Source organism: Cnephaeus nilssonii (genome assembly GCF_951640355.1).
Source record: "Cnephaeus nilssonii genome assembly, chromosome: 1".
Taxonomy (NCBI): domain Eukaryota; kingdom Metazoa; phylum Chordata; class Mammalia; order Chiroptera; family Vespertilionidae; genus Cnephaeus; species Cnephaeus nilssonii.
This window is the reverse complement of record NC_137072.1, coordinates 95,618,084-95,638,651: the sequence shown is the minus strand read 5'-3', so window position 1 is coordinate 95,638,651 and position 20,568 is coordinate 95,618,084. Positions and strand designations below refer to the sequence as shown.

Sequence of the window (20,568 nt, the reverse complement as noted above, 5' to 3'; positions counted from 1 at the left end):
ACCTATAGAGTGAATATAAGTCACCTCCCTGGAGCCCCATGGTGGGCATTTTTTCGCAAATGCAAAACTTTAATTTGCAAATGAAAGTCTTGAATACTATTCTCCCACACCATGCACTTGGAATATACACTCATTTATCATAATTATTGAGCTAGGCATCGAGCTGTGTGCTGACCGTGATGCAGAAGTGAACAAAAAAGCCCCTGTTCTCATGTGGCTTGTAGTCTCTACTGGAAAAGGAACATTTAATAATCACATGAATAAAAATAGAATTTCACATCGTGGTGCCACAAAGGAAAGGTAAAGGGGGTGTGTAACAGCCTTCATGGGAACTGATTTAGATGGGAAGGGGAGAGAGGTCAGGGAAGGCTTTTCAGAGAAAGTGACTGCTCAAAGCACAAGAATGACAGAAAGCCAGAGAGAGGTAGAAGAGATTGGGGTGGTTTTGTGTGTTTTTTTTGTGTGTGTGTGATGTGGATGTGTGTGTGTGTGTGTGTGTGTGTGTGTGTGTGTATTTTAAGGGTGTAGGGAGCATGGTTTCTGGCTTAAGAGATGCTAATGACTGCTCTTGAGCATGTCTTCACCCCTGTTCCATTTTCTTTAAGGAGTTGAATAGAAACTTCTAGGAGTTCTTCTCTGCTCTGTGATTCTTACGAATTGTGACCCCCACCGCCAGCTGTGATGGCTCCCTTTGGGCCATTTCTGAAGCTTCCCAGCCCAGATTCTGTGTGTTCCCAGAGGCCGTGTGCTGAGTTCCTGCCCGGCTGACCCTGGTTAGGCCAGATTCAGGCAGTTCGTTAGGCTGCGTTACCTCAACTTCCTGCTCCGCCTACATCCACATAGTTATCTACCCCTCTATCAACCCTTTCCTCATTCCCTCCATTCTCAGAGGATAAGGTGTTCCTTTTCCTCTTCAAGGTCAACACAAGGACTCCTTAATTTAGCCCCTATGCTCTGGCACATTGCTTCCCCAATTAATCCCTCTGTCCTGACTTTGAGTTCTTAGCACCCTCCTCTTCCCCCAAAAGGAGTAAACTCTCCTCAGCAAACACACTCAAAAAAACTTTATTACATAAAATACAGAACAAATATCTCTTTCTTTGAGCCTCATTTCTGCGCTCTCTCGCTCTCTCTCTCCCTCCCTCTCCCCCCCCCCCCCACTTTCTTTCTCTTTCCCCTTCTTACCCTTCACTGTTTCCCTTATTAAAATATTAAGGTAAATTTAAAAGTCTTGAGAATTCTTGAGTCATTGACACCTTTAAATAAAATTGCCAATTTCTCACTTCCTGTTGACTCCTAATATGTAAGTTTTCTACCCACATCATGGCATGAAAATGTCACTGATGAAATTTGAATCTTATCTTAAATTTATGACCATTAAATCTAATGGTCATATTTCATCTTCTTACCTTATAAACTTCCCTGCTACATTTCAAACTACTGACATTGCTGAAGCCTTCGTTTTTGAAATTCTCTTTCCTGGGGCTTCTATTATTTCTCACTCCAGCCCCTATTAGTCTGCCACCTAGCATCAGGTCTGAGGCAGGAGGAGATGGGGAACCATTCACAGGTCCTCCTGAGTTATGGTTCTGTCACCCGGGAAGGGTGAACAAAGAATTCAGAGCAAGGATTCAAAGGTGGCTGGGTTCATTGATTCGGGTCATTTGGCAAGGCAGCCTCTGTGGGTGGTGGAGAATCAGAGAGGACTTGAGAATTAGGTAACTAGTAATTTGAATCTTGGGGACAGAGGTGAGAAGAGGGAACCCTTTGTCATGTTTGGATTCCATGTTAAAGCAGATTTCTTACAAGATAGTGTTTTAACCCTAGAAGGTTTAGAATTAAGTATAAATACAGTGCACTAAATAAAATCCAAAGTATTTCTATCCAAAGAGTTGGAAATGTATGTGTTTAATGATTTAATATGCACAATATTCACAGTTTTTTTAAAAAAATCTGTTAATTGACATGATTGAGCCTGTGAGTCCACTTTAAAATATGTCATTAGGTGATTAATTTAGACTTTGGATCTTTAAATTGAAACTTTTGAGGTAATTTTATACTGGATTAAAACATTTAAGAGAATTGATGATTCACCTTATTTTGTGAGTTTGATTTATTAGTTTTATAAAATGACAAATACTGGGGGAGGGTTTGTTTATTAGCCAGAAAACTGAAATATTTAAAGAGAAGATCAAATATATTACATTTTGTAAGTGTTTAAAATGTGTTTTACTTTAATTAACCAAGTTGAAAAATCACTCCTAAAAGGATTGACAAAGTTTAGAGAATTTTAAATAGAATATAAGATTTATAGTTAACCCAACTCAAGAGAAAACTACATTTTTGGACCGTAGTTTAATTTATTGAGTAAATTAAATATTAATCAAAAACCAAAATAGCCGCATATAATATCTTTTGGGGCCCTGGGAGTACCCAGAAACCCCTGTCACCACCTTTGCTCCCAAACATTGGCTCCTCCTTCACCCTCAATTCATCCCATTCCCTGGCCCCCAGAACAGCCTCTGGTCCCCTGCGCGGCCTCTGGCTCCCTGAGCAGCCTCTGGCCCCCTGGCCCGCGTCTGGCAGTGTCACGCTGTGTGCACGCTCACATGATGCCGCATCCATACCTCCAAGCCCTGCTCTCCTGACACAGCTGCAGATCCTTTGAACACAGCTGCCTGCTGGGCAGATTCCCCTTGCATCTCCCCTGCAGCCTCTACACATAGTGCCAGATGGAACCAGATTCATCACTGCCCCACCGCACCCCCGCCCCAGAGTTCCTCTCCCTCCTGTTACTGACATCATCTAGATTCCCTTGCCCTCAGGGGCCAGGACTATGGCTTGGGCATCTTTTGACTCCTCAATGCCCACTACCTGACAACAGTAGGCACTGAACATCTCAATCAGTGAGTGCAAAGGCCAATAAAATACGAGATGGCAGGAATACATGTTTTTGGATGAGCTGAAGGGAAAGGCCCATATCATGTTGGTATTGGATAAAACCTCTTTGTCAGGAGAGCAGGAATAGCTGACATTTACTGAGCACCTACTATGCGCCCAGCATTCAAAGTGATTTATTTTTTTAATTTTTAAAATATATTTTATTGATTTTTTACAGAGAGGAAGGGAGAGGGATAGAGAGTTAGAAACATCAATGGGAGAGAGACATCGATCAGCTGCCTCCTGCACACCTCCCACTGGGGATGTGCCCGCAACCAAGGTACGTGCCCTTGACTGGAATCGAACCTGGGACCCTTGAACTTGCAGGCCGACGCTCTATCCACTGAGCCAAACCGGTTAGGGCTCAAAGTGATTTATATACATTGTTAAAGGAGTGGGGTCAGAGCGGTTCAGCCAGCTCTTCAAGGTGACAGAGCAGGTGCCAGAGCCGGGACTCAGTCAAGGTTGTGTGGCTCCTGAGCCTGCCCTCTTGGCCCGCAGACTGCCTTGTCAGTGATCCCCACCGCAGCTCAGAGTAGCTGCCTTCACATTGGGCTCCATTTCCTCTGACTGATTTCTACACAGTGGCATTCCTGGCGTGACTATGGAAACTGGGTGATACTTTGGAACTCAGAAATTAGTTGATGAACAGCCCTGGCCGGTGTGTTCAGTGGTTAGAGTGTCGGCCCACTCACCAAAGGATCTCCGTTGGAGTCCCCGGTCAAGGGCATGTAGCTGAGCGGCAGGTTCCGTCCCTCGCGCCTGGTAAGGACGTGTGTGTGAGAGGCAATTAGTGGATGTTTGTTTCTCTCTCCCTCTCTCTCTTCTCCTCCTCCTCCCAACCTCTCTTCTACTCTCTCTAAAAAAATAAATAAATAAAAATTAAAATTAATGGAAAAAATATCCACAGGTGAGGATGAAAAAACAAAATTAATTGATAAACATTTGGTAGATTTTTTTTTCATTTCCTTATAAAAGAACTCCACCTTTTAGACAGATCAGAATACCAAGGCTTAATGATTTCAAAGGTCAGTGCCGTCACGTTCTGAAGATGCATCAGCAATGTTCCCCCTGCTTGGCCCACGACTTGTTGAGGAAAGTCCTCTCAACACCCCCCCCCCCATGCACTGCCAGGCCCAGAGGGGTGCGTTCCAGCCAAACTGGGCACAGAACGGTGGGCTGAGGGGAAGTGCAGTCACAGAAGCGCCTCTTAATAAAATGGAGAAATCCTCCTCCTCACATTTCCTCCTTCCCGCTCCCTGATACAGTTCACAGAAACAATGCTCCTTTTTTCCACTGAGCACTTCAACCCTAGTACAAAATTATAAGAGTGGTAAAACTGGAAATGCTATCTTATCCACGTCCACCCCCCCCACAACCCCGCCCCATCCTCAGCACCCCCCCCACCCCACCTGCAGCCCCGCCCCACCCCTCACCCCGTGGAGGATAAAACCTTTAAACAAGTACAGATTGAGATGAGATCCTTTTCTCAAACCGTTTTACAATGCACAGTCTATATTGGAGTCTATATTTCTCATTTCCAAATTAACTCTGTCCCGCCACCAAAAGAGAATGCTGCTTTTCTTTAAGATTTTTAAAGCTGGGGGAACTTGTATGTAGTTTATCTTCAGGAAATGATAGATAAAAATATAACAACAACAAAATAAAAATGTAAAAATACCTTTGGGTGGCGAGCACCCAATGCAATAGATAGATGATGTATTACAGAATTGTACACTTGAAACTTACATAATGTCACTAACCAATGTCATGCCAAGAAACTTAATTAAAAGATAAAGATACCCTAATAATGGAAGTATCCTAAAAATATATTTAGTCCACCTTTAGCAATGCTTATTGCTTAGAAGATCAGTTTCCTTGATGGAGTCACATATACCAGGCTGAACATTGGGAAGAGCCTAGATAAAGATACAACACTTATATACACAGAGCCACAGAATTTCTAGAAAGGACCTTTTTACTAACAGTGTTTAATTTCCAGAATTGCTTGTGGTTGTGGCCAAAAACTCAAAATAATTTTTATTGCAAAGTAATGTTTCCTCAACTACAAGGAGTAAAAGAAAGGCACCATTTTATATAAAGTGGAAAATAATCACAAAACCGAAAGGACCTAGTATCTGGCCGCACTCAGAGAATGTAATTCAGGAGAAACTGGCCTCATTCTCTCAGGTGCAGGGACCAAAAGGCAAAGGTAAACAGCACATGTTTCAACGCTTCTTATCACCACACCCTTAGGACAATGAATGCTCTCACTTTCCAGGTGGGGTGATAAAGACAATAATTTACCCAAAGTGGTGTGGGACTGCTTAGTCTCGTGTGTATGTGTGCCTTTAAATTGCTCTGTGGCCGCAGAAATCACTTCTCTGTTCTTTAATCTCTCAACAGGCACCGTGTTATCTGTTGATAGAATCCAAAGGCACGTCCCTTCAGCATCTTACTCATCATTACTAGATGCTTTCATTTCAGAAAGTGCAGTTACTTCATTACCTGAGTTGATCCTGGTGAGTTTATGTGTGCACACAGCAGCCCCTGATCAGGTTAACGCTGTGGCTTCGAATCTCAGCTCCAGAGCCTCCTAACCTCTGTGAACCTGCCTTGCTTTGAAAAATTGGGATAATAATTGTGCTGACACATAGGTGGGATGATTGTTGCTGCCCGAGAAACTAGGTATCAAATCAGCGCATGCATGTGAAGCAAGTGTGGATGTTTGCCTGTAGGACTTCTGTAAGCAGAGAATTCTTAAAGACTTACCACTTCATGATAGCCAACCGTGAGAAGGGCTGTAATTAAAAAGATGGGTAATAACAAGTGGTGTCAAGGATGTAGACAAGTTGAAACCTTGTACACTGCTGCTAGGAATGTAAAATGGTGCATCCACTTTGGAAAAATAGTCTGGAATTTTCTTAAAAGGTTAAACATAGAATTTGCTGTGCTACTCAGCAATTCCACTCGAAGAAAAGTTCTACTCCAAGGAAAGTGAAAACATGTTCACACAAAAACTTGTACACGAATATTCATAGCAGCATCTGAAAACAGTTCCAATGTCCGTTGACTGGTGAATGTGATACAGACTGTTATATGGCCATAGAAAGGAATGATACGTGATACAACATGGATGAACCTTGAAAATATCATTGCTAAGTGAAAGAAGCCAGGTAGAAAGGGCCACATATCGTAGGATTCCATTTATATGAAAGGTCCAGAATAGACAAATGCAAAGACAGAAAGTAGGTTGGTGTTTGTTTAGAGCTGAGAACGATGGGGAATCTGGAATTTGTGGCTGTAGGGTACAGGATTTCTTGTGGGGATGATGCATGTGTTCTGAAATTGATCGTGGTGATGGTTGCACAACTCTGTGAATATATTAAACATCATTGACTTGTACACTTTAAATGGGTGAATGGGAAGATATGTGAATTATTCTATATATATAAAACCCTAATATGCAAATAGACCGAAAGGCAGAACAACCAAACAACCGGTCGCTATGACGTGTGCTGACCACGAGGGGGCGCGCGTGGAACATGGCAGGCGTCAGCCAAGGTGGGATGGTGGAGCAGGTGAGCGGGGGCGCCAGACCAAGGCGAGGCACCAGTCGCTGTCATCAGGGCGAGCCTCTGGTGATTACTGAAAATTCTTTGTTCCCCCACAACACAGTCCCACCCCACCCGGCACTTGCACCTGCTGCTGGTGCTAGAGCCGCCACTCGCACCTGCTGTCGGCACTGGCCCCGATCGCTCGGCGCCATCAGCAGGTGCAAGTGGCAGTTGCCAGCCCCTATTGCCCTTCAGGGCTTCTCCACCTCCCGCTGCTCCTGAGGGGTGATCGGGGCTGACAGCCGCCTCTTGCTCCAACTGCCAGCGATGGCCCCGCTCGCACCCACTGCTGGTGGCGGCCCCAATCACTCCATGCTGTCAGCGCGCAGGAGCGGCGGTGGCAGGAGTGGGGCTGCTGGCAGATGGGACCGGGCCGCAGCAGGATGGGCTGGGCAGGGATGCAGAGGATGGGCGGGGATCTGCCCCAGGGCCCACCGCAGCCTCATGGCCCACAGTTCCTTTTCAGGGTGCACGAATTCATGCACTGGACCCCTAGTATCTCAATAAAACTATTTTTAAAAATGAAGTGACAGGTTTCTAAGAAACTTCCATAACCTTTCAAGCATAAAAGTTTTTAGACAAGATGTCAGTAGACAGTAGACATCTGTTTATTACCCGTCACAGATGTGCCCCTAGCCTTTGAGGCTCTTCCCCGCCGACAGCTGCCGTTTCCCCTGCACAAAAACAAGAAGCTTCAACTCCAGTCTTTAATAGTTTCATTGCTTTTTTTTCCTGATTGCCAAATTAATATACACACATTGAGGAAAAACTCAGAAAAGTACAAGTTCGAAGCATAAATTAAAGAACACGAGGAATCCTGTGACTCTGAGAGCATTGTCCCTTCCTGACTCCTTTCCAGGTGGGAAAATCTGAGCTAGAACTTGTTGGTTTTTCAAGAACTTAAAGTGAAAGAATTTATTAGTGAAGCATGGAGGTAGAGAGTCTAGAGCTTAGGTTTTCGAGAGCCAAGTTCTCACGCCAAGGACATATGCGAGCTGCATTTTAGCAGAGCTGCCCCTAAAATGATCACCGGGACCTCATCCTCGTAAAGGCGGATTTCCAGTCTAGGATAGGTTAGATAGTGCCCAAAGGCAGGCACAGTTTGTATTAGTTTAAAAACACCCCCCACACATTGCCTGGCTGGCATGGCTCAGTGGTTGACCATCGACCTATGAACCAGGAGGTCACAGTTCGATTCCCCGTCATCGGGCACATGCCCAGATTGTGTGCTAGATCCCCAGTGGGAGTCATGCAGCCAATCAATGATTCTCTCTCCCTCCCCCTTCCTCTCTGAAATCAATAAAAATATATTTTTTAAAAAAAACACCCACTAGCTTCTTGCAGCCATTAGCGATCTTCCTCACCCCACCATTTTACACGATATTTATCTTCCTATAATTTTAACATTTGTATCTGGGTGTGATCGGATTCATTATTCACCTGGTTCCAATTTCTCTAAGCCTAGATGCAGAGCCTGGGAGCTGGTCCCTGGGAATCACACTCGCCCAGGGCAGGTCTCAGTGTGGGGCTGACTTAATACGTCAGTCGAATATAGTAGCCTATTCTTTGTTAGGGGGAAAATGGATTAATTGTTTGGCTTTAGTCCACCAAAGTAAGGCTGGCTCTTAAAGGAACAAATACATTCTCTAGCTTCGGATTGTCTTTCCCCGTAAAGATCTAAAATCATTATAAATATTGCTCCGATAAGGGGTCCAGACCTCTTGCACTTTTCTTGGTTTACAATAGAAATGCTTAATTATAATTCATTTTATAAAATTGTTTTCCTGAATTGGTCTCTTCGTACAAGGAAATGAGCTGATACCAAGATGTGCTACTTTCTACAGGGGATCCATTTCTGTGAAGAAACATAGCTAGAAGCAGTCTCATCCTCTCAGCTTTCTGTCCCCCCTCAGTCAATCCTTATCTATTTTTTAAAAATATATATATTTTTTTATTTCTGGGAGGGAGGGAGGGAGGGAGGGAGGGAGAGGGATAGAGACATAGAAACATTGATGAAAGAGAAACATCATCAATTGACTGCCTCTTGTATAAACCCCACTGGGGCTCGAGCCTGCAACCCTGGCATGTGCCCAGACCCGGACTCCTGGTTCAGGCGCAATGCTCAACCACTGAGCCACACCGGCCGTGCTATCTATTCTTTTTTTATTGCTGGTTATTCTTTCATGTGAAAGTGTTATTTTCCCAAATGGCTACAAATGTTTAAGTATGCCTCATAAACGTCGTTTTATCTCCCACAGCACCTTATCTAAAATCGAACCCTAGATAGTTTGTGATTAATTATTTGCCAGGAAGCATGGTTAGTCCTGAAGCAGCAGCATTTGTGATCTAATTACGTGGCCTTGTATCTTTCTGAAGGCACGATCAGAGTTACTGTCCACAGACTGCTGGGGCACCATAACAAAGCGCCAGGCTGTGAGGTTTAGGCAGCAGAAATGTCTTTTCCCACAGTTCCAGAGGCTAGAAGTCCGAGACCCCGGCGTCAGCAGGATTGGTTTCTCCTGCGGCCTCTCTCCGTGGCCTATGCATGGCCGCCCTCTTGCTGAGCCTTCCCGTGGTCACCCCTCCATCTGAGTGTCACCTGTGTGTCCTGGTCACCTCTCTAAAGGGACGCCAGTCCCATTGGATTAGCCCCTCCACCCCCAAGGGCCTCATTTTGCCTAATCACCTCTTTAAAGGTTCTCTCTCCAAATCTAGTCCCCTTCTGAGGCACTGAGGGTTACAGCTTCAATAGGGGAATTTCAGAGGGACACCGTTCAGCCCAGAACAACCTCAGAAGCATCAACTCTCTCCCACAGCAGGTGCCACCATTGAGCATCCACACCCTACCATGCTCAAGGCCCAGTGGTCCTTTGTCCTGAAGAATCATCCTGAAACGTCTCCATCGTCAGCGCACTCCGTGGCAAAGTCCGAGTGCACACTGTGGAAAGATTTGTGTCGCTTACTCAGATTTTTCTATTAGTAACCCCATAACATACCAGCAATGGATAAGAAAAGTGCAGCAAACAGTATTCCTCTTATCAACCTCTGCCCAGATATCAAAGATGGAGATGCTGGGCCGAAACCGGTTTGGCTCAGTGGATAGAGCGTCGGCCTGCGGACTGAAAGGTCCCAGGTTCGATTCCGGTCAAGGGCATGTACCTTGGTTGTGGGCACATCCCCAGTAGGGGGTGTGCAGGAGGCAGCTGATCGATGTTTCTCTCTCATCGATGTTTCTGGCTCTCTATCTCTCTCCCTTCCTCTCTGTAAAGAATCAATAAAATATATTAAAAAAAAAAAAAAAAGAGAGAGAGAGAGAGATGCCGGTGGAGGAGAGACCATGTGTCTGGGTCTTCCTCCTAACCCGGTGAGACCAGCATTTCACCCGGAAGCCGCAGAGCCCCTGAGCCCAGGTGCTCACTGGGCTGCTCCACGCTGCCTGCCAGCATCCCTGGTCCGGCCTCCAGGTAGCCAGGACCTTCTATGGGGAGGGGAGTGGTGGGCCAGCAGCGGGTGAGATAGCTGGGAACTAACGTTTAAATCCTCATTTCAGTCTCTGCTCAGAACGCACTCATGCAGCTTTTCTGTTCCTTATCCTGGGAAAACGGCGAAGATTATCTTCTGTGTTCTCCAGCAAAAGCACCTTCCGTCTTCCTAGTGTTTCTAGTTTCAGCCAAGCTTTTAAATGTCACCACATCATCTTTATTGGAATTGTAAGTCTCAAGTGAATCACAAACCCATAAAAACTGCCTGCTGATTTGCTGATGCCATGCAATGTATGTGCAGGAGGGAGCCAGGCTTTCTTTTTTTCTGAATCCTATTAAGTCTCAAAGGCTGCTGCTCTTTGGAACCTGGGTACCATTGATTGAGTGACTCCCCAACGTATGCAGAGACCATGTGTCTGGGTTTTTCTTCACATCCGGTGAGACCAGCCTTTCTCCTCGGAGCAGCAGAGCACCTGAGCCCAGGGGAATGCTGGTCCGCCACTTCCCAAGAAGAGACTGTTTGACCTGGCGTTACCAAAAAAAGCACTCTTCTCTCCCGAATACCAGCAGGGGGAGGAAATAGAAAGAAGTGAACAGACCTCCCTGAACTTGTTCTGTCACCCGGCCCGGGGCCTGGAGTGGGTCTGCCTCGGGCTAGCCGGTAGCGTCTGGGTTCTTGTCTTTGTGCAGGAAAGATGTCACCATACCAACCCAGGTGATTTTGACAGCATGTTAACTAAAGTTGGAAAGAAAAGGAAGGGCTTAGGATAGAAGCAGCAGGCAGTGAGCCAGGGTGGAGCTGCTGTTGGCTCTCTGAAAAGTCAGAGAAATGGGGTCCTGGGCACAGGTTCCAGGGGTTAGCCCGGGACGAGCTGCCGCTGCCCGTTGCTCCTCTGCTTGCACGTCTCATGGGGACCCTTGGGGTTCAGGAGGGAAGAGTAAAGATGCACTCACTCCTGAGAGGGAAGAAGGGCGTGGGTGTGCTCCAAAGAGAGCCCGGGCGGGGTCTTTGTCTTCAGGGTTCTTATCTGTTTTCTAAAAGCAGGGATTTCAGGGGAGGTCTTAGGGAAGGATCTCAATAGACTGACTATGCACCAGCTTTATGCTGACTTGGCAAAATGGGATTTATTCCCCTGACTTCATCTGTCCTTGGGTGTGGTTGGCACAAATGGCACTAACTTCCTGTTATCTAGCTCCCTGAGTAGGGTGGTGTAAGCTATTACTCTGTGCTTGGGGAGAAGTGTAAACCAATTACTCTTAAGTGTCCTTGGAGAGGGGTGAGGGGATTTTGCGATTTATTAGTGGCTATAAACTGCTTGGCCGTTTAACTGTCTGTCTCAGTTTCCCTACACCACTTGTCCTGGCTTACTAGCCTGTCTCAGTTCAACATGAGGTAACTATAACCAAATCATGCTGATACATTTCCCCTGGACACAGCCAGGACTATCAGGCACTGTCTCATGAATTAGGTTCGGATTATGGCCTGTATTCATACCATTCATTCCGCAGAATAAAGGGCATCTGAGACTCATCGTCTTCGTTCGGGGCTGGCCTGCCTTTTCTTTTTCCCAGGAGATACTTAACTAGCTCAGTGGTCGGCAAACTCATTAGTCAACAGAGCCAAATATCAACAGTACAACGACTGAAATTTCTTTTGAGAGCCAAATTTTTTAAACTTAAACTTCTTCTAACGCCACTTCTTCAAAATAGACTCACCCAGGCCGTGGTATTTTGTGGAAGAGCCACACTCAAGGGGCCAAAGAGCCGCATGTGGCTCGCGAGCCACAGTTTGCCAACCACGGACCTAGCTCGTGCCCTTCCTAGCGTGGCCACAGCTGCCCCAGTGCTCCCGAGATCTCCTTCGTCCAAATCCGGCTTCTGCCACGCCAGCGCCTCGGCATTTTGTCCGTCGAAGGTGCAGTTCCGAGCCGCTGACTCCTGGTTTTAGGTGAAAACAGTTTACCTGCTCTCTCGTCACATGTGTGGCCCTGCAGGTATCAGGAGTCGAGGCCCAGGCAGCCCGGTAATTACATGTTTATTTACTAGTTTCACACAAAACCAGACCAATCCCAGGCACGCCACCAAGCAGCCTTCAGGGGAATGGATTCCCAAAAGCTTCACTGAAACCACTTATTTGTTGACACTCGAGGACATTCAGTCATTCTTCCAAGCAAGAAACACAGACCAAACAAGGAAAAGGCCAGCCTTTCAAAGCCTGACCTTTGTGAAAGGTTTATTGAGAAAGGAAAGCCACAAATGAGCAGGAGGTGCCAAATCCGGGCAGCCTCAGTCACACCCCTTTGCCAGGTGACGCTATCATATGGCATTGAGCTCAAGGAAAAAGAGAACAGGAACCAGGTTTCTCCCTCTATAGAAACTGGATTAAAGTTACCCTTTTTTATGGCTTAGCGTCTGTATCTTCTTTCTAAATACATTTTCCTTTCCCCGAGTCAGCTGACAACCCCTATACATAGAGCACACACACGCCGCCCCATACCTTCCTAACCTATCTAAATAATGCATTCTGCTAAAAATACCCAGCATCACAGACATTATCTTCCTCGTGGGCATCTGTTTGTTCCCGCTCCTGGCTGGAAGTTCTGAAGATGGGACTCGGTCTAGAGCATTTTGTTAAACAAAGACAGCCGTGAATTTCTCTCCGTGGAGATAACGTGCAAAGAAATTAGTGCAGTGCCTGGGACAGGCCCAGTAATCCAAAAGTGGTGGCAACGATAGTAATGATTGACAGCCGTTATTACTGGAAGGGAGGTGATATGTGTGACATTTTAAGATCCGTTTATCAAAATAGGGCAAGGACCATATGGAATGCTTTTCTTGAAGTAGCTTCCTTTGTCCAAAGATTAATGAAGTCTTTCAAAAAGGCAAAAAGGGCATTTCTACATACTCTCACTTTGTTTTATTTTTTATTTTTATTGATTTCAGAGAAGAAGGGAGAGGGAAAGAGAGAGAGAAATAGAATCATCGATCAGCTGCCTCCTGCAGGCCTCACACTGGAGATCAAGCCCGCAACCCGGGCCTGTGCCCTAACCGGGAATTGAACCGAGCCCCGCCAGCTGGGCGCACTCTGCCTCTTGACATCCGCAAAGCACCTGGACGCTGGGACTCTGGGAAAGAAAAATCCAGTGTGAGCCCCTGGGGCTTGCCAGCAGAGAAAGCAGAAGTAGCCAAAGTCCAACCTCTGTCTCGCTTCCTGCCGCCTTTCTCCTCTAAGTCTGTATGGGATGTATTTTTGCCTTCTAGTCTCTGCAGAACAGAAAGACGCATAATGAAGACACTGAGCACAAGTCCACCTTATTCATTACCCATCTCCTGTCTGAGGCTCGTTAATCCCTGGCTGTTCCCTCCTGTCTGCTAACAGACCTTACTTCTCACATGATCATCTCGCCTCTTTCCTCGGTCTTCAGCTGTCTCCTATTAACATGTCTCAACAATTTGGGAACTCCCCAAATTAAGCAGACCTCCCTTTAATCCTACCTCCTTCTTTCTCATTATCTCTCACCTTTCACACACAGTTTTCTTCTAAGGCTTCTGGATGCTTAGCATTTCCACTTCCTCACCACTGCTTGGGTAACTGATAGCAGTCTAGCTTCCAGATTCACCAAGTCACCAAAACAGCAAAGTACCGCTTTGGTGCTAAATCTAAGAGGCATTTACAGTCCTCTTCGTAGACCTTCCACAGTCATTAGCACGGATTGGCCAATCCATGCTCCCTGGAACACTACCTTTTTCCTTTACCACACTCATTTCTCTTTATTTGTTTTTGTTTGTTTGTTTGTTTTTTTCAAATAAAAGTCTCATGTATTTATTACTGAACCAGCGTACTAGTAGAGAAGCATGGAAACAAAGAGAAAAATCATTTTCCCAATAAGATTTGTTTAACTGCCCAGATGGTGGTGATGTTTTCAGCTTGATATGGAGAGATGCTAGTGACCTTGATAAAGGATAAATATGGTGCCATCTCAGGTGCGATTCCTTATAGACCCAGCTTGGTTCTTCTCCAGTGTCTCCTGTTAGGGTTTATTACTAGCTTCATCCAAATCCATGGGGAATGGGACAATTCTGCTCTTGTTTCTTGGCCAGAAGCCACTTCGTCCTGCAGGTCTTATGAAAAGACATGGCTAGGAATGGAGTTAACCCTCTACATGTACTTATTTATTTATTTTTTGTCCTCCTCTGGCTGCAATTTATGAGTCTCCTTTGTAGTCTTTTTTTTTTTTTCACACTAAGCAGTGTTCTTTAGAATTCTGTCCTTTCGTTAACACTACAAAAATAGAGACTTATTGTATCTATTTTTTTAATTCAGTCTTATGGCCCTATTAGTAGCTGTATTGTTGATGACTCTGAAATCTTTATAATGAGCCCAAAGTGCTCTCCTGTTTCTAGCCAATTTATACAACTGCCCACTGAACACCTCCCTTTGGATGTTCTCAAGCACCTTAGATACAGAATACACCAAAGTGAAATCTCCTGTCCAGCCCCAAGCCTGCACCTGCTAATCCCTATCAGCCAGGGATAGTGTAGTCACCCGTCCCTATTTGCCCAAGATGCTTCCAGTGGGCACCTGTGGTCCTTGCATGAAAACTTCAGTTAGGTACCACTTTTGTAAATATGCTTTTCAAAGAAGAGAATATTTTCTCTCACAAGGAAAATTTTTAGAACACAACATATACTTTGCAACAGGCTAGAGAAAATTAAAAATAAAGGCAAAAATTCAAAGCAAAAATCTGAAAATAAAGAAAGCAACCAGGAGGCATTAAGAAAATGGTAAAATAAGATGATAGAAAAGAGAGTCAGCACATAGCATAAATGTAAATGGTTTTAAGTTCTCTATTAGGCCTGGGGTAGGGGATGAGGGTGGGCTAGATGGGGTCAATGGGGAAAACAAGACATATGTAATACTTTCAACTAAAGATTAAAAAATATAAAATAATAATAAAGTTTTCTATTGAAAGACGGAAATAAAATCAGTTGCTGTCCACCCAGAATAATGTGACACAGAAAATAAACAATCAAAAGAGAGGGAAAAATAAGGCAAACAAATGCAATGGGAGAGAAATCAGGAACTGATATTTATATCAGAAAATAATACATTCAAAGATAAAGAAAAATAATATATATGATCTTTTAATTTTTGATCAAGGGTATAGTTTCCAAGAAAAAAATTAAATTATGATTATAAGCAAAATAACAAACGGTAACAGATAAAGAAGAAATTGGAAAGGACAATTGTGGAGGGAGAATTTAATAGAACTCTCCTGGTATTCCAAGGTTTTCCCTGAATCCATAGAATAGACATATTTCTTTTTAAAAACTCATGCTTATTATTTCCAAAATGTGCTATACAAAGCGATTTTCAACCTTTTCATATCAAAAACTAATTACTAAAATTCTGTGGCACATCAAAAAATATATACAGAGTGTTCCCCCAAAATGTGAACATACTTTTTTCTAATAGCTCAACTAATGTTTCTTGCTTTTAAGATTTAACACATTGGAATTAATTATTCAACTTGTGTATACAGTTTTTGGGGACACCCTATATTTTTTGCTGATCTGACAATATATATATATATATATATATATATATATATATATATATATATATATACAAAATTTTGATTCCTTCACACCAGATGGCTGTTGTGTTAGCTCTTGTCATTTTTTTTTTTTTTAATTTGGCAATGTAAAGGAAAAGAGGATAGTACCCTTGACTAAATAGTCAAGTATTTCATGTTTTAAAAATTCTTGCAGCACATCAGGTGAAAATTGCTGCATTAGAATAATATTCCCATCCAGTATGATATGACATGCTATCATTGAAGTCTAGAACGAAATCTATAGACTGCAAGTAAATTTATTTCATTGTTTAGGAAAAAATCAGATCTAATTTGGACACCAAAAAAACCACATAAGCTCATCCTAACTACCTTCCCCAAAATGACCTTTGTTTTCATTTAGGTATATTCCTAAATGAAAGGAAGTGAACTTTTATAATTATATATGTGGTGATTTGTTTATGCTAAAATTGAGATGAAATTTTATATACATACTAGAGGCGCAGAGCACAAAATTCATGCACTCGGGTGGGGAGGTCCCTCAGCCTGGCCTGCACACTTGCAGGCCAGTAACCCTCAGGGGATCCTTAGCGCTGCCATGAGCTCGACTTCTGGCTAAGCAGTGATCGCCCTGTGGGAGCACACTGACCACCAGGGGGCAGCTCCTGCATTGAGCGTCTGCCCCCTGGTGGTCAGTGCGTGTAATAATGACCGGTTGTTCTGCTGTTTAGTCAATTTGCATATCAGCCTTTTATTATATGGGTTCCTGTTTTTTTTCACTTGGTTTCACACCCTGCTCCCCCCCCCACCCCCGACTTAAGTGTTATTTTCCCTTTTTCCAATGTATGGATAGGTCATAATTTATTAAAAGATATTTCTGTTTTTGAGCACTAAAGTTTACAGTGATCTACAATATTAAAAATAAAAACAACTAAGTTGAACACCCTTTAAAAAATTCTTTGTTTATACCCCTCTGATTCTCTCATAAACATTCTTTGGTAAGACTTCAAAAATTGGAATTTTTGGAGCAAAAGTTATTGATATTTTAAAGGCTTTTTAATACTGGTTGTTATAAAAACAAGGTCAATTTATTAAGCAAAAGTGTTATCCAATTGTTAGCATTTATATATCCAAGTAATTTTTCATGTTCATTTGTTAGTTTTTATCAGTGTCTTTAATAAATATCATAATGAATTATGAGCCCTGTTAGAGTTAAGGAGAGTGATCCTTTATCATCTATGTTACAAATGTTGTTCCATTTAATCATTCTATTTTTGTTGTTGGTGTTTTCTAAAGTAAAAAAAAAAAATGTTTACTTCTTATGTATTCTATTAATCTTTTACTTTGTGTTTCTTCCAGACGGAAAGTTTCTTCCAGACTAAATTAGATATTCACTTGTATTTCCCTCTAAATATTTTTTGTTTTCATTTAATCTAATTCAGGATCTAACTTTTTCCTAATAACCTGTTGTCTTAGCACCATTTATGAAATAATTATAAAAGTTCACATAATCTACATGTAGAAAAGCCTAAAGATTACACACAAAAAAGTTAGAACTAATAAATGAATTCAGTAAAGTTGTAAGATACTAAGTATACATACAAAAATTAGTTGAATTTATATATGCTAACAATAAACTATCCAGAAAGGGAATTAAGAAAACAATGTCACCCTAGCTGGTTTGGCTCAGTGATTGGAGCATTGGCCCACTGACTGAAGTGTCCTGGGTTCGAGTCCAGTCAAAAGGATGTACCTCGGTTGCAGGCTCCATCCCTGGCCCTGGGCCAGTCAAGGCACATGCAGGAAGCAACTAATCAATGTGTCTCTTTCACATTTATGTTTCTCTTTCTCTATCTCTCCCCCTCCCTTCCACTCTCTAAAAAATCAATGGAGAAAATATCTTCCGGTGAGGATTAACAACAACAACAAAAAAAGTCATTTATAGTAGCATCAAAAATTATAAAGTAGCCTGGTTGGTGTGACTCAGTGATTGAGCATTGACCTATGAATCAGGAGGTCATGGTTCAATTCATGGTCAGGGCACATGCCCACTGGGTTTTGGTCTCGATCTGCAATGAGGAGTGTGGGGAGGTAGCCAACTGATGATTCTCTCTTTTTTTTTAAATATTTTTATTGATTCAGAGGGGAAGGGAGAAGGGGAGAGAGAGAGAAACATCAATGATGAGAGAGAATCATTGATTGGCTGCCTCCTGCACGCCCCCTTCTGGGGATCAAGACTGCAACCCAGGCATATGCCCTTGACCGGAATTGAACCAGGACCCTTTGGTCCGTAGGCCAGAGCTTTATCCACTAAGGCCCAGTGATGGGCAACCTTTTGAGCTTGGTGTGTCAAACTTCGCCAAAAAACTGAGCATAACTCGGGTAGTGTGTCACTTTGAGGAAAAAACTAACTCCAAGACTCTAGTCGCAAATGTTTCATCCTCGGCATGCGGCCGCGTGTCATCAGAAATGGCTACTGACACGTGTGTCATAGGTTCGCCATCACTGCACTAAGCCAAACCAGCTAGGGCTGATGATTCTCTTATCATTGATGTTTCTATCCTCTCTCCCTCTTCCTTCCTCTCTAACATCAATAAAAATATATTTTTTAAATGATAAAATACTGAGAAATAAACTTAACTGAGGAGGTGAAAGACTTACACACTAAAAACCATAAAACACTGATGAAAGAAAAAAAGACAAATAAATGAAAATATATTATGTGTTCATGGATTGGAAGGCAAATTTGTTAAAATGTCTCTGTTACCCAAGCGACCTACGGATTCAATGTAATACCTGTCAAAATCCCAATAGCATTTTTTACAAAAAAAAGAAAAATCCTAAAATTCATATGGAACCATAAAAGATAGAATTATGAGTGACTAGAAGGTATGGTTATGGAACTTGTGACTATGAGAGCATATCCAATGTACTTTCCCATTTTTAATTTAACAGACATTTATTGAACACTTTCTCTGTGCCAGATATTGTTGAGAACCTGGGATAACAAAACAAACAAAAAAAATGAAAGAGCGTCCCTAAATCGGTCGTTGGACTCGTTGATTTGGCACTAGCAGTGTTTGCTAAAATACATCTGGAGTGCCAAATTCCAAAGGAAAGTGTCAGTGTCAGATCCGAAATGTTAGTGCAAATGACTGTAACCTGAGATTTTACTGAATAGGATTACTATGGTCAATGAGCAGTAAGTTCCTTGACTTTTTGAGATTGACTTGACCAAATTTGTCATGGGAAAATCTCTCCTCTTAAAGCTTCTATTATTCTGAAGGCCAGCTTACATATCAGAGAAAGAGAGGAAGAAGAAAAGGAGAAGGAGGAGAGGGAGAGAAGGAAGGAGGGAGAGAGAGAAAGAGAGGAAGGAGGAGGAGAAGGAGAGAGATGAATCCAAGGCCCCTGCAAATCAATTATGTGCTTTGCATCTGTTTTTAGAGATGGCTTATCAAGACATCATTTTCAGTGTTCGACAGCTGTATTATTATCCTCAATTTATGGAGAAAGAATTCAGGGCACAGAGAAATTGTGCTTTACCTGTAGTCACAAAGCTGGGAAGTAATGGGAGGTTTGAACTGGACAATCTTAATTTTCCCCTTTAATTCAAAGCCATACCTGTCCTCCGCATTATAGTGTTGGTATTGTTAAAGGACTAGCTATGTTCTTCCTTGGCATGTGCTAGAGAGGACACAAGTGACTTGCTGCGCTACCAAGATTAACATTGACTTTAGTACAAATCTCTACCAGAGTTCTTTCCTTCCTTTCCCCCCCACCAAGTTCTCAAGCCAGCTTAACTCGCTGGGATGGCTAAACATTAACTTTTAGGTCAGCATAACCGTGCGTCACGGGCCATAGTCTAAACAACAGGGAACTTTAGTCTCCTCCTGTGCCTCCTCTCACATGGCCGGAGGAAGACAGAAATGCAGCCTCAGGTGTTTCTCTGCAAATCCGCAGACGGTTGTGCCGCCTTCTCTCGGTAGGATCAGACTGTGTCTTTGTAGAGATGTGGATAATGCATATTAATTTCTAATGATCAAAATCATCAGGGGAGTCTCACTGTTGATTATCAGCTCTCCATGTGTCTGTGTTCACAAGTCCAGACTCGGACAAAGAAATACAAAAAATAAACACGTGTAGAGAGAGGTCAGGGGACCTTAGAAATTATTTAGTCCAAACCTCTCAATTTATAGAAAAGGAAAGTGAGCAGCCAAAATATTATTTATCAAAATACCGTAGATGTTATTTTGAAACTCGGTCACATGTTAGCTCTCCATACACGATTACACTTTCAAGTATTTTATAATTTTTTATGAACGTTCTATAGTAGGGTGCTCGTTCTACAAGGTTTCTTAAGATAAAGAACAGGTTTCAGCTCCCCAGCTTCTCATTTCCTCTTGCCCAAAAGAAACGCATTCAAGTCTTTGCCTGATCTTTACCTCCAGGGACCTGAATGGCGAGTAAGCATTGCCACCTCCTGAGTCTTTCGTTTGGGGCGTTCACTGGACATTGGCTTTCCCCTGTGGGATATGAGACTTAGCTCCTTATTTTCTTCATTCACACCTCCCACAGTCACTTCCCATGCACACACTGTATCTGAGTTTTGATTAGAAATATATGCAAGGTTTACATTGTTAGGACTATATGTGCTATTCAGAAATGGGACATATATTAAACTCTTTGTTTCTTACCAGCATAACTTATTCCTGGAGTTAATAGTTTTCTTTTTACTTGCCTTTTTTTATCTGTTTGATTTTCTTGTGTGTGTGTGTGTTTTATGTACTTACCGTTCTTTCAGTATTTAAACATTTGCCAGTTGTCTAAATATGCTCTCACGATGTTCCATGATTCTGCCAGTTTCCTATCAGGTGTTCTGTCCGTTGTATCCACGTCATGCTTTTGCAGAAATCTCTCTCATAAACCCCTGGCCTGCTCCCCTGGCCTCGT

General features: G+C 43.1%; 1 protein-coding gene across 8 annotated transcripts in view; it reads left to right on the top strand.

The window, feature by feature from the left end:
* Nucleotides 1-20,568, top strand: part of PGCKA1 (PDCD10 and GCKIII kinases associated 1) — a 74,631-nt gene that overhangs the window by 16,767 nt on the left and 37,296 nt on the right. Inside the window, exon 2 of one of the 8 annotated variants that reach the window (XM_079796770.1) lies at nt 10,119-10,267. The exons of 4 other annotated variants lie outside the window; for them this stretch is intronic. The gene's annotated coding sequence lies outside the window, so the exon portion shown is untranslated. Of the gene's footprint in view, nt 1-5,346; nt 5,463-8,537; nt 10,268-16,203; nt 19,601-20,568 lie in introns of those variants that run through there. 3 more of the 8 variants (XM_079796768.1, XM_079796773.1, XM_079796766.1) reach the window with 3 other exon arrangements.